The 10,917-nt window shown below is 43.9% G+C and overlaps 1 pseudogene; it reads right to left on the bottom strand.

The window, feature by feature from the left end:
• Nucleotides 1–9,723: 9,723 nt before the first annotated feature.
• Nucleotides 9,724–10,917, bottom strand: LOC139412104 (transcriptional regulator protein Pur-beta-like; annotated as a pseudogene).

Genomic DNA, 10,917 nt, shown 5'->3' with positions numbered 1-10,917 from the left:
CAGTTTCCCTGGATTAAAATCACCGGCCACCAGAAACGCCGCCTCTGGATGTGCATTTTCTTGTTTGCTTATGGCCCTACATTGCTCGTTGAGTGTGGTCCAAAAACAAAGAGCAAAGGAGTCCTTCAATGACAGAGAGCCGAAAGACATGCTGAGGTCACCATTACCTTTATGATTGAGGTGACTTCGGGACCACAGACGTAGGGAGGATACCCAATGCAGGAAGTCTTTCATCCACAGTACTACTGAAATGGTGGAAGCCATCAACTCCAGCACACGGAGACACATTCGGAATGTTACCAAGTGCCCATGTGGAACAGGGAGAGGCACTGTCGGGACGATGCGATGCGCCTGTCCGAAAGTGATGCCTGATGAGAGAGGGTCTAGCATAACACCTAGATATTCTATTCTCTGTGCTGGCACCAAACAGCTCTTTATCTAGTTTTCCAACCCTAGCTCGGAGAGGTGGGTTACAAGAGAAGCTGTGTCTCGTACTGCTTGTTCCCGAGTGGGGGAGCAAACCAGGTAATTGTCCACATATATGCGGTAAATGAGTCAATTGAACTCAACCAAAACAATGGAATTGCGTGGGAGAAAGGGCCGTTGGGGAAAGATCCCAAATATCCTCATTGCCCTCCAGCAAAATGTGTCTACATTTAGGACAATGTTTATAAACTATGGCCAAAAGTATGTTAATGTCACGACTTCCGCCGGAGTCGGTCCCTCTCCTTGTTCGAGCAGCATTCGGCGGTCGACGACACCGGCCTTCTAGCCATCACCGATCCACTTTTCATTCTCCATTTGTTTTGTCGTTGTTTTTTTACACACCTGGTTTCAATTCCCCCATTACATGTTCATTATTTAACCCTCTGGTTTCCCCCATGTTTGTGTGCGTGTTTTTTTTTTGTAAGGTTGTGTTTGATGGCTGGTATATCGTTGCCGGGTTTTGTTATTACGCCCGTTTATTTCGTGGTACTGGTATTTTTCCAGTGCCATAGTATTGTGTTAATACTGGTGTTTTCTTGAATTAAATAACTTGTCCACGCATCTCAACTCTCCTGCGCCTGACTCCTTTCACCAGTTACCCACAGCCTTGACAGTTAACACCACTTCAAATAAGTGGATTGAGTTATTATAGGCACACCTGTTGCTGACAGGTGTATAAAATCAAGCACACAGCCATTGATTCTCCATAGACAAACATTGGCAGTAGAATGGCCCACACTGAAGAGCTCAGTGACTTTCAGCGTGGCACAGTCATAAGATGCCATCTTTTCAACAAGTCAGTTGGTCAAATTTCTGCCCTGCTAGAGCTGCCCCGGGTAAACTATAAGTGCTGTTATTATGAAGTGGAAATGTCTAGGAGCAACAACGGCTCAGCTGCGAAGTTATAGGCCACACAAGATCCCAGAACAGGACCGCCAAGTGCTGAAGCGCATAACAAAATAACTGTTCGTCGGGAGCTTCATGAAATCGGTTTCCATGGCCGAGCAAACTGCACAAAAGCCAATGCCAAATGTTGGCTCGAGTGGTGTAAAGCTTGCCGCCATTGGACTCTGAAGCAGTGGAAACGCGTTCTCTGGAGTGATGAATCACACTTCACCATCTGGCAATCCTACGCACAAATTTGGGTTTGGCTGATGCCAGGAGAATGCTACCTGGCCGAATACATAGTGCCAACCGTAAAGCTTGGTGGAGGAGGAATAGGCCTCTTAGTTCCAGTGAAGGGAAATCTTAACGCTATAGCGTACAATGACAGTCTAGATGATTCTGTGCTTCCACCTTTGTGGCAACAGTTTGGGGAATGCCCTTTCCTGTTTCAGCATAACAATGCCTATGTGCACAAAGCGAGGTCCATACAAAAATTGTTTGTCGAGATTGATTTGGAAGAACTTGACTGGCCTGCACAGAGCCCTGACCTCAACCCCATAGAACACCTTTGGGATGAATGGGAACGCTGACTGCGAGCCAGGCCTAATCGCCCAACATCAGTGCCCGACCTCACTAATGCTCTTGTGGTTGAATGGAAGCCAGTCCCCGAAGCAATGTTCCAACATGTAGTGGAAAGCCTTCCCCAGAAGAGTGGAGGTTGTTATAGCAGCAAAGTGGGGACCAACTCCATATTAATGCCCATGATTTTGGAATGAGATGTTCGACGAGCAGGTATCGGCATACTTTTGGCTATATAGTGTATCCACTGCTGTACATATAATTCTTAGTATATCTTGTGTATATTCATTTGTGTACTGTAGGTATTCCTCTTGTCCAGATGGGATAGGGCAGTGTGCAGTGCGATGTCGATTGTCTATGGATCTATTGGGGTGGTAAGCAAATTGAAGTGGGTCTAGGGTGTCAGGTAAGATAGATATGATCCTTAACTAGCTTCTCAAAGCACTTCATGATGACAGAAGTGAGTGCTACAGGGCAATAGTAATTTAGTTTATGTTACCTTTACTTTCTTGGGTTCAGGAACAATGGTGGACATCTTGAAGCAAGTTGGGACAGCAGACTGGGATAGGGAGAGATTGAATATGTCCGTTAACACTCCAGCCAGCTGGTCTGTGCATGCTCTAAGGATGCTGCTAGGGTTGCCGTCTGGGCCGTGAGCCTTGCGAGGGTTAACACGCTTAAATTTCTTAATCACGTCGGGCATGAAAAAGGAGAACCCACAGTCCTTGGTAGTGGGCTGCGTCAGTGGCACTGTGTTATCCTCAAAGTGGGCGAAGAAGTTGTTTAGCTTGTCTGGAAGCAAGATGTGATCAAAACAATCTTGAAACGTGGATTCCAATTGGTCAGACCAGTGTTGAATAGTCCTTAGCACAGCTACTTGCTGTTTGAGTTTCTGCCTATAGAAAAGGAGGAGCAAAATGGAGTCGTGATCAGATTTGCTAAAGGCAGGGTGGGGGAGGGCCTTGTAGGCATCCTTGAAGTTGGCGTAGCAGTGATCGGGTGTTTTAGTAGAGCGAGTACTACAGCCAATGTGTTGATAGAACTTCGGTAGCATTTTCCTCAAATTTGCTTTGTTAAAATCCCCAGCTACAATAAATGTGGCCTCAGGATATATGGTTTCCAGAAAGTCCAGTGAAGTTCTTTGAGGGCCATCGTGGTATCTGCTTGAGGGGGAATATACACGGCTGTGACTATAACCGAAGATAATTCTCTTGGGAGGTAATACAGTCGGCATTTGATGGTGACGTATTCTAGGTCAGGTGAACAAAAGGACTTGAGTTTCTGTATGTTATCACAATCACCCAATGAGTGGTTAGTCATGAAACATACACCCCCACCTTTCTTCTTCCTGGAGAGTAATTTATTCCAGATGGGATAGGGCAGTGTGCAGTGCGATGTCGATTGTCTATGGATCTATTGGGGTGGTAAGCAAATTGAAGTGGGTCTAGGGTGTCAGGTAAGATAGATATGATCCTTAACTAGCTTCTCAAAGCACTTCATGATGACAGAAGTGAGTGCTACAGGGCAATAGTAATTTAGTTTATGTTACCTTTACTTTCTTGGGTTCAGGAACAATGGTGGACATCTTGAAGCAAGTTGGGACAGCAGACTGGGATAGGGAGAGATTGAATATGTCCGTTAACACTCCAGCCAGCTGGTCTGTGCATGCTCTAAGGATGCTGCTAGGGTTGCCGTCTGGGCCGTGAGCCTTGCGAGGGTTAACACGCTTAAATTTCTTAATCACGTCGGGCATGAAAAAGGAGAACCCACAGTCCTTGGTAGTGGGCTGCGTCAGTGGCACTGTGTTATCCTCAAAGTGGGCGAAGAAGTTGTTTAGCTTGTCTGGAAGCAAGATGTGATCAAAACAATCTTGAAACGTGGATTCCAATTGGTCAGACCAGTGTTGAATAGTCCTTAGCACAGCTACTTGCTGTTTGAGTTTCTGCCTATAGAAAAGGAGGAGCAAAATGGAGTCGTGATCAGATTTGCTAAAGGCAGGGTGGGGGAGGGCCTTGTAGGCATCCTTGAAGTTGGCGTAGCAGTGATCGGGTGTTTTAGTAGAGCGAGTACTACAGCCAATGTGTTGATAGAACTTCGGTAGCATTTTCCTCAAATTTGCTTTGTTAAAATCCCCAGCTACAATAAATGTGGCCTCAGGATATATGGTTTCCAGAAAGTCCAGTGAAGTTCTTTGAGGGCCATCGTGGTATCTGCTTGAGGGGGAATATACACGGCTGTGACTATAACCGAAGATAATTCTCTTGGGAGGTAATACAGTCGGCATTTGATGGTGACGTATTCTAGGTCAGGTGAACAAAAGGACTTGAGTTTCTGTATGTTATCACAATCACCCAATGAGTGGTTAGTCATGAAACATACACCCCCACCTTTCTTCTTCCTGGAGAGTAATTTATTCCAGATGGGATAGGGCAGTGTGCAGTGCGATGTCGATTGTCTATGGATCTATTGGGGTGGTAAGCAAATTGAAGTGGGTCTAGGGTGTCAGGTAAGATAGATATGATCCTTAACTAGCTTCTCAAAGCACTTCATGATGACAGAAGTGAGTGCTACAGGGCAATAGTAATTTAGTTTATGTTACCTTTACTTTCTTGGGTTCAGGAACAATGGTGGACATCTTGAAGCAAGTTGGGACAGCAGACTGGGATAGGGAGAGATTGAATATGTCCGTTAACACTCCAGCCAGCTGGTCTGTGCATGCTCTAAGGATGCTGCTAGGGTTGCCGTCTGGGCCGTGAGCCTTGCGAGGGTTAACACGCTTAAATTTCTTAATCACGTCGGGCATGAAAAAGGAGAACCCACAGTCCTTGGTAGTGGGCTGCGTCAGTGGCACTGTGTTATCCTCAAATTGGGCGAAGAAGTTGTTTAGCTTGTCTGGAAGCAAGATGTGATCAAAACAATCTTGAAACGTGGATTCCAATTGGTCAGACCAGTGTTGAATAGTCCTTAGCACAGCTACTTGCTGTTTGAGTTTCTGCCTATAGAAAAGGAGGAGCAAAATGGAGTCGTGATCAGATTTGCTAAAGGCAGGGTGGGGGAGGGCCTTGTAGGCATCCTTGAAGTTGGCGTAGCAGTGATCGGGTGTTTTAGTAGAGCGAGTACTACAGCCAATGTGTTGATAGAACTTCGGTAGCATTTTCCTCAAATTTGCTTTGTTAAAATCCCCAGCTACAATAAATGTGGCCTCAGGATATATGGTTTCCAGAAAGTCCAGTGAAGTTCTTTGAGGGCCATCGTGGTATCTGCTTGAGGGGGAATATACACGGCTGTGACTATAACCGAAGATAATTCTCTTGGGAGGTAATACAGTCGGCATTTGATGGTGACGTATTCTAGGTCAGGTGAACAAAAGGACTTGAGTTTCTGTATGTTATCACAATCACCCAATGAGTGGTTAGTCATGAAACATACACCCCCACCTTTCTTCTTCCTGGAGAGTAATTTATTCCTGTCAGCGCAATATACTGAGAACCCAGCTGGCTGTATGGACAAAGACGGTATATCCGGAGAGAGCCATGTTTCCGTGAAACAGAGTATGTTACAATCCCTCATGTCTCTCTGGAAGGAGATTCTCACCCTGAGCTCGTTTACTTTATTATCCAGAGACAGAACATTAACGAGTAATATACTCCTCTGAGTCGGACAAGAAGTCCACTCCGAATTTCTCTTCTCAGCCGGCAGTGTTTTGGATCAGCCTCTGGAATCAGTTCAAAGATCCAATTCGGAAAAGTCATATTCCTGGTCGTAATGCTGGTGAGTTTTGCCGCTTTGATATCCAAAAGTTATTTCCGGCTGTATGTAATAACACAAAATTATTCCTGGGCTAATATAATAAGGCATATATATATATATATATATATATATATATATATATATATATAAAAACTAAATACTGCAAAGTTGCTTAGGAGCTTGAAGCAGATCTGCCCTATCTGTCGGCGCCATCTTGTATCCACGAGATCATCCGTTCACCTATTCTGCGTCTCACAAAGACGCGGCGGCTGGAATCAAAAATTTCACATTTGGACATATCAGACCAAAGGACAGATTTACACCGGTCTAATGTCTATTGCTCGTGTTTCTTGGCCCAAGCAAGTCTCTTCTTCATATTGGTGTCCTTTAGTAGTGGTTTCTTTACAGCAATTTGACCATGAAGGCCTGATTCACACTGTCTCCTCTGACCAGTTGATGTTGAGATGTGTATTTTACTTGAACTCTGTGAAGCATTTATTTGGACTGCAATTTCTGAGGCTGGTAACTCTAATGAACTTATCCTCTGCAGCAGAGGTAACTCTGGGTCTTCCTTTCCTGTGGCGGTCCTCATGAGAGCCAGTTTCATCATAACACTTGATGGTTTTTGAGACTGCACTTGAAGAAACTTTAAAAGTTCTTGAAATGTCCCACATTGACTGACCTTCATGTCTTAAAGAAATTATGGACTATAGTTTATCTTTGCTTATTTGAGCTGTTCTTGCGCTAATATGGACTTCGTCTTTTTCCAAATAGGGCTTTTTTCTTTATACCACCCCTACCTTGTCACAACACAATTGATTGGCTCAAACACATTAAGAAGGAAAGAAATTCCACAAATGAACAAGGCACAAGTGAAATGCATTCCAGGTGACTACCTCATGAAGCTGGTTGAGATAATGTGAATAGTGTACAAAGCTGTCAAGGCAAAGGGTGGCTGCTTTGAAGAATCTCAAATATTACATATATTTAGATTTGTTTATCACTATTTTTGGTTACTACATGATTCCATATGTGTTATTTCGTAGCTTTGATGTCTTCACAACTATTCTACAATGTAGAAAATAGTAAAAATAAAGAAAAACCATGGAATGAGTAGGTGTGTTCAAACTTTTGACTGGTACTGTATGTGATTGGTTCTTTGAACTTAGGCAAATATAACTATTTCCCATAGGGATACATCGAAACAAGTAGTTGAAAGAGAACTTGTTTTCTTATTCTTGATTGTGATTAATTCCCATACAGCTGTCATCAAGAAATAAATCACTAACTGTGAGTGTCAGTGCTAAAAACAGCACTTTTCTCAGAAGCTGCTAAAATTCCACAAATCTGCTAATTGTGTCACAATGGAATATTTCCAAGCTGTTCCCCTAGGTAAAGTTCTACGATCAGCTTCCCATTCCCTAATTTTAACCATTAGTGGGGAAATTGCTAAATTGACTTCACTCTACTCCCACCGAAATCACTTCCCATGGCAGTTGTCAATACAGAAGTGTCTCTAGAGGAGCCTCCTGAGGAACGTAGAGTCCAAGTTGAGCTCCGTTTCACAACACCGTGCTCCTCCCAAATTTTGTAAAAAAAAATGCAGAGGGCTCCGTATTGACATGACTGGTTAGCGGTAGGTGGGGCGGGAGGTCCTGTATAAATACAAACTCACTTCCTTGACAACAGCTCTACTCACAACAGCTTTGCACTGCTTCACAAAGTACAATAAGTATGAATGCCCTGACTTCTGTAGAGGACGTTTCCCAGCCAATGCAGATGTCGGATTGACCATGCAGTGACTTTAAATTCCTAACCTGGCCCGCTCACTCTGTCATGAGCGTCTAGGGTGCGTCTCAAATGGCTCCCTATGTAGTGAGGGTTCCATTTGGGACACTGCCCTAATCATCCATTGCTTGACCATCACTTATCTCTCTGATATCAATGAGAGTTAAAGTACATTACATAAAACATGTCAAATATGACTGTACTTTATTAAACCACAACTTGATTCCACAACTTTACGGCCTTTACAGTCATCATGTCAGGACAGGGGATGGCCCAAATGCCATCCTATTCCCTATATAGTCCACTACTTCTGACCAGAGCCATAGGGCTCTAGTCAAAATAGTACACTATAGGGAATAGAATTTGGGACACAGTTTATGGGCTTTAATTTATGTTCTCCCAGCAGTATCACTTCACCTTCCATCTGCTTGACGCCTACTGAGAATATCCCAAATGGCACCCTATTCCCTACGTATTGGACCAGAAAATTTTGACCAGAGCCCTATGTGACCTGGTAGGCAATAGGGTGCCATTTGGGACGCACACATTGACAAAGGGAGAAGTACAGCTGCCTGCTGTTCGATTTCCTCCACACCTTAGACAACCACACACATACCCTGACAACCATATTACACACACCCTTTGCCTCTGACACCCTGATGGTCACTATTGTTCAGAAACAACCCCTAGATGCTTCCCACTAGTCTAGGAACTGTAGATCTGAAATTGTTGAATAGGTATAAGCAGTGTTGAATATTCCACCTAGCATACCAGAAGGCAAGCTGCAGCTATAGCCATGTTGTTTACACCTATCCAGTTATTTTCAATCTACATTAATAAAGTATGTACAGTTGAAGTCAAAAGTTTACATACACCTTAGCCAAATACATTTAAACTCAGTTTTTCACAATTTCTGACATTTAATCCTAGTAAAAATTCCCTGTCCTAGGCAGTTAGGATCACCACTGCACATGGGGACAAATATCGTACTTTTTGGAGAAATGCCCTCTGATCTGATGAAACAAAAATAGAACTGTTTGGCCATAATGATTATCGTTATGTTTGTAGGAAAAAGGGGAAGGCTTGCAAGCTGAAGTACACCATCCCAACCGTAAAGCACGGAGGTGGCAGCATCATGTTGCGGTGCTTTGCTGCAGGAGGGACAGGTGCACTTCACAAAATAGATGGCATCATGAGAGAGGAAAATGATGTGGATATATTGAAGCAGCATCTCAAGACATCAGTCAGGAAGTTAAAGCTTGGTCGCAAATGGGTCTTCAAAACGGACAATGACCCCAAGCACACTTCCAAAGTTGTGGGAAAATGGCTTAAGGACAACAAAGTCAATGTGTTGGAGAGGCCATCACAAAGCCCTGACCTCAATCCTATAGAAAATGTGTGGGCAGAACTGAAAAAGCATGTGCAAGCAAGGAGGCCTATAAACCTGACTCGGTTACACCAGCTCTATCAGGAGGAATGGGCCAAAAGTCACCCAACTTATTGTGGGAAGCTTGTGGAAGGCTACCTGAAACATTTGACCCAAGTTAAACAATTTAATGGCAATGCTACCAAATACTAATTGAGTCTATGTAAACTTCTGACCCACTGGGAATGTGATGAAAGATATAAAAGCTGAAATAAATAATTCTCTCAACAATTTTTCTGACATTTCACATTCTTAAAATAAAGTGGTGATCCTAACTGACCTATGGACAGGGAATTCTTACTAGGATTAAATGTCAGGAATTGTGAAAAACTGAGTTTAAATGTATTTGGCTAAGGTATATGTAAACTTCCGACTTCAACTGTACATGTCACTGAACCAGGTCTGAGTAGTTGTTTTGCTTAGCCTGGACCGAGGAGTTGGCAAGACACTGACAGCACAAACCGGTCTAAAACCATGCTGTTTTGCTCACTATTCTGTCTGCCCAATTCTGTGTCCCAGGCTGGTGTTGAGACACTGATTCAGATTCTTCCAAAACAATACAGTGGGTATTTATACAACAATAAGAGCCACAGAACACACAGCAATGTATTGGGAAATGAGCTTCACATCTCTTTGCTGTGCAACACACCATATTTTCTCACTTTCTTATCTATTATAGCACATAGACATGAACTAAGTGTGTTCTTCAGTGTTAAAAATAGATATTCTACTTGGTAATGAGACCAGTAGGCAAATGTCATGTTGTGAAACATTGTGAGACTGGATTTGCTGGGCTACATGAGTGGAGTTATTACATGGACAATTTTTATTCATTTTATCAATTGGAAATATCATAGTCAAGACTAAGAGCTAACGTTATATGAGCTGTAGTCTTTACTCATTTAGCTAGCACAAACCCATGGATCTAAACATTTTACAACACAAATATTGATAATCTCTCTTAATATAGACAGCATTTCTCAGTTAAATATACTTTACTTCATGTTTTTTATCATTTAAGTTAAATTCGTCATGCACAAAGTAGTAGTTCTTCTATCCAAGCTTTGCTTCACGTTAACAGCTTCACCGCACAGCCGGCTTGATCAATCAATCGTCATCTGCATGGTCTACCTCTGACTTTTCTCCTGCTCCTCCTGGTCTCTTTTCAAACATTTTATCCCTCTGTCTCTGCTGTATGTCTTTAATCTCTTTGACATAACGGGAGAACGCTCCTCCAAACTTGCCCCACGCTTTGAACGGGATAGTGATAGAGTTTCTACTGCTGGGTTTGACTTCGATCACCCTCCAAAAAACTCAGTGTTTGTTGAATCCCACGTCGAAGAAGAACCGCTTGGAGTCCACCATGATAGAGGTGCCCTCCGGAAGCTCGCTGTAGTCCCCTGCTCCTTCACCATAGGCGAGTTCCTCGTCATTGTCTATATGCTTGGCAAGCGCGTCACGGAAGTCTATTAACCCTTGCCGGGAGGGTGATGGTTCGTCTGTATTTCATGCCACCGGGGACTCTGCCACCTCCTACTCTGAACCCGGGTCCTCGGTTGATGGTCTGCCTGATCCGGAGAACCCCCCCTCCCCCTTTGGTTCTCTTTCAGATCGGGGTAGTATTTTCTGTTCTCTCGAACCAGGAACGGACTCTTAAAGGCTCACTGTCATCCACCGCCGGATGACTGAGCGAATTGCTCGGGGCTTCTAGGCCCAAGTTGGGTGTAATGATCTATGAAATCCCCCAGGTAGTCACGGAACTCCGCGGCGACTGACATGGAAAGGGTCGGTCGACTTTTCGAGGCCCCCTCGGCGATTTTGATGAACCTGCCCTTCGCATTCTGCTTTACATCCAGGTAGAATAATTTGTTCTGGATGTCCAGCCGCTTCGAGGATAGCTCTTGGGTCTCCTGATCCCGCTAGTAGTGCTGAAACCCGCCACCACCGCGCTCACTCCCATTGTCCCCATCCGCCATCTTCTGCACCAATCAGCTTCTCTCCTT

The sequence above is a fragment of the Oncorhynchus clarkii genome, chromosome 6 (genome assembly GCF_045791955.1).
Source record: "Oncorhynchus clarkii lewisi isolate Uvic-CL-2024 chromosome 6, UVic_Ocla_1.0, whole genome shotgun sequence".
NCBI classification, from domain to species: Eukaryota; Metazoa; Chordata; class Actinopteri; order Salmoniformes; family Salmonidae; genus Oncorhynchus; species Oncorhynchus clarkii.
Note: the sequence above shows the minus strand (reverse complement) of the source record. Positions and strands in the feature narration are given on the sequence as shown.